The 3,773-nt window shown below is 40.1% G+C and overlaps 1 pseudogene; it reads left to right on the top strand.

Annotated features, from left to right (window-relative positions):
• LOC102824304 overlaps positions 1-2,514 on the top strand; it is a 7,927-nt pseudogene extending 5,413 nt beyond the window's left edge.
• The last annotated feature ends 1,259 nt before the right edge of the window (positions 2,515-3,773 follow it).

Genomic DNA, 3,773 nt, shown 5'->3' with positions numbered 1-3,773 from the left:
CAGAAGAACAAGATAGATAGGGGAACACTGAGACAGGTTTGCATTGCCTAGTGGGACAGAGGTAAATAGTGATGCATACTCAACCTTGGAACAACAGGGCTCTGGGATACAGGGTTCTAGGTATAGCTTGAAGAGGGGAAACAATACTAAAATCCTTGACTGCCTTATGAATATTAGTTTCCCTTGTCGACTATTGTAAAATAGACACTTGAGTGGGATAGAAAGGAATGTTGGGAAACAGGATTACAGAAAACTTGTAAGCCCACCCTTAGCCTATAACTGATTGGAATACCTCAAAGGGGTTCTACAAATTGCCCAGTGAAATAAGCCTTATGCAAAGCCTTTACAGAGTATAGGACCTTAGGTGGAATCCTGAGTCCCATCTAGAACCTTATGAGGTGAGACATTCCCACTAAAAAGAACAAGCAGACAGGAACAGCTACAGTGACAGAAGATACATCTTCATGATGAACCTGACCTATACTCAGAGTGGCACTCTAAATACCAACAGAGAGGGATAAATACCAACAGAGAGGGAAAGAGTCTACAAATCAAGTTTCAATGCTATCCGCTCTGTACACAGGGTAGATAGGGACAGGCAACTTAGTCATTGGCTATCTAAAATGAGGGGGCAGTAAAGGCACGAAGTGACTGGCTTACAAGGTTTCAAGAGTGAGTTTAGTTTAAGAGTATGGGGGGAAAGAAAGAGTCCCCACTGAATAGCTGTCATCTTGTCTAGATGGGTCTGGTGAAAAGAGATGGGGATAAGTAAGATTCAATAGTGAATAACTGTTATCATGACTAATTGCGATTGTCACAATTATAAAGGTAGAAGTTTTGTAACAACAACAACAACAAAAAAGCGGGGCGGGGAGTGGTTAATCTTACAGTTCAGAAACAGAGGACCCTAGGACCATCAAGAGAGGAACACACAGAACGTGCCCTCTGGAGATGTAAATTTTTATATATGCCTGACTGGGGGTTTTTTTGGTTTGTTTTTTAAAAAAGCTAAAGTGGTACATGGAGGTGATTATAAGCAATGTAATGAAACAAGGTATATGATTTGTTGAATGTAAAACTGATGATATGCCCTGTAAACTTTTACTCAATCCATAATAAAAGGCTTAAATTAAAAAAAAAAGAAAAGAACAGATTTGATGTATGACTGAAGGAAGACAAGTTGTGGAGTGACATCAAGAACATCGTACATAGAACTTTCCAGAACACTTCGTGAGAGGCAGACAATCAGTGGCTGACCAAACTGTGCATAGCGACGTACTCCTTCCCACATCCCCACATCAGCCTTGGCCCACTCAACAGCAAATAGTGAAAGAAACAACTTACTATGATGTTTTGGGGGTCAAACCCAGTGCCACCCAGGAAGAGTTGAGAAAAGCTTACATGAAAATGGCTTTGAAGTACCATCCTGATAAGAATCCTAATGAAGGCAAGAAATTTAAATAGATTTCTCAAGTTTATGAAGTACTCTCTGATGCAAAGAAAAGAGAATTATATGACAAAGGAAGAGAAGAGGCCATCAAAGAGGGTGGAGCAGGTGGTGGTTTTGGTTCCCCCATGAACATCTTTGATGTTTTTTGGAGGTAGTGGAAGGATAGAGAGAAAGGAGAGGGAAAAACGTTCTGCATCAACTCTCAGTAACATTAGATTTATATAATGGTGCAACAAGAAAACTAGCTCTGCAAAAGAATGTGATATGTGACAAATGTGAAGGCTGAGGTGATAAGAAAGGAGCAGTAGAGTGCTGCCCTAACTGCTGAGGGACTGGGATGCAAATACGAACTAATCAGATAGGACCTGGAATGGTCCAGCAAATTCAGTCTGTGTGCATGGAGTGCCAGGGCCATGGGGAACGCCTCAGCCCTAAATATAGATGCAAAAGTTGCAGTGGAAGGAAGATAGTTTGAGAGAAGAAGATCCCAGACGTTCATATTGACAAAGGCATGAAAGATGGCCAGAAGATAACATTCCATGCTGAAGGAGACCAAGAGCCAGGACTGGAGCCAGGCGATATAATTATTGTTTTAGATCAGAAGGACCATGTTGTTTTTACTAGACGGGGCGAAGACCTTTTTGTGTGTATGGACATACAGCTGGTTGAAGCATTGTGTGGCTTCCAAAAGCCAATATCCACTCTTGACAACCAAACCATAATCATCACCTCTCATCCAGGTCAGATTGTCAAGTCTGAATATATCAAATGTGTGCTAAATGAAAGTATGCCAATTTACCATAGAAAGTATGAAAAGGGGCACCTAATCATCGAATTTAAGGTAAACTTTCCTGAGAATGGTTTTCTGTCTCCTGATAAACTAACTGTCTTTGCTGGAAAAACTCCTACCTGAAAGGAAGTAAGTAGAAGAGACTGATGACATGGATTAGGTAGAACTGGTGGACTTTGATCCTAACCAGGAAAGATGGTGCCATTACAATGGGGAAGCATATGAGGATGACGACAATCACCCCAGAGGTATGGTTCAGTGCCAGACCTCTTAATATGGGGGCTAATGAATAACACTCACTGCTGGCATTTTGTATGCAATAATGAGTAAGTGAACGACTGTAATCTTAATATACTCACTACTTGCTTTTGTTTTTATTTTAATACTCAACTATAGTAGTGTTTTAAAGTAAAATGTAAAACAAACTCAAATATAAAAGTTCTGATATTGCCCAGTATGTATGATTACTTCAGTATGCAAGATGAAGTTTAATACTTTTAAAGATTACTTTTGGTTTAAAAGAAAAATAAGTCCCCCCTAGTGTTTGTTTAAGGAGCTCTGGTAACGTAGTGGTTACAAATCAGGCTACTAACCTCAAGGTCAGCAGTTCGAAACTTGTGGTGCTGTGGGCTAATGCATGAGACTGCAAAGTCGTTTGAACTACAAGGTTGGTGGTTCAAGCTCACCAGCTGCTCCTTGGAAACCCTACACAGAGTCGCAGTGGGTCAGAACTGACTCAACGGCACTTAACAACAACAACGATAAGTGTTTGTTTGGCCATGCCTCGTAATTATTTGCAGCTGTGCACATGGATGATCTTAGACTGAAATGCTAGGTATATGTACTGACTTCAGTACATGACTTCATTGTTAAGCTATGAAATTGAAATTGTATTTAACTGGCAAACAGAAGAAAATCATAGTTTGTAGAGAAATATTGGTTTGTGTTACGTAGGAGTCCTTGGGATGCCTCTATGATTATTCTCTTGCCTTACCTGTTAGTTGATGGAGGCAGAGTACAGCACAGCCTGTGGTATCAGTGATGGCAATTTTAAAATCCATTTATATAAATATGTTGATCAGTCCTGTGTTTTGTTTTTGAACCCCTTCTCTTTGGACCATAATAAAACCCAGTAGGAACTTTGGGATCTGTGTTACATAGAAGTCAAAGTGGAGACTTTGACCCTTCCTGTGGAGGAGAAGTAATTTGCATCTATGAGATAGGAAGGTGTTCCTTAGATATATTGCAGGTTTACTTTAAACCAGTTAACTTATCTTCTGAAGTAACTGTAATGGCCGTAGTATCACAAATTATGATGAATAGCTTTCATTGTATGTGTTAAAGTCACTGAATGTTCACATGCTTAAATCTGGATATCAGAATTTAGGCAACTCTTGAAATGTATGAATTTTTCCTTAATATACTGATTGTTGTTGTTGTCAGGTGCCATCGAGTTGGAACCGACTCATAGCGACCCTATGCACAGCAGAACGAAACAATGTCTGATCCTGGGCCAACCTCACTACCGCTGCC

This window comes from Chrysochloris asiatica, unplaced genomic scaffold (genome assembly GCF_000296735.1).
Source record: "Chrysochloris asiatica unplaced genomic scaffold, ChrAsi1.0 scaffold00030, whole genome shotgun sequence".
NCBI lineage: Eukaryota > Metazoa > Chordata > Mammalia > Afrosoricida > Chrysochloridae > Chrysochloris > Chrysochloris asiatica.
The sequence above is the reverse complement of the archived record's forward strand: the minus strand, read 5'-3'. Positions and strand labels throughout refer to the sequence as shown.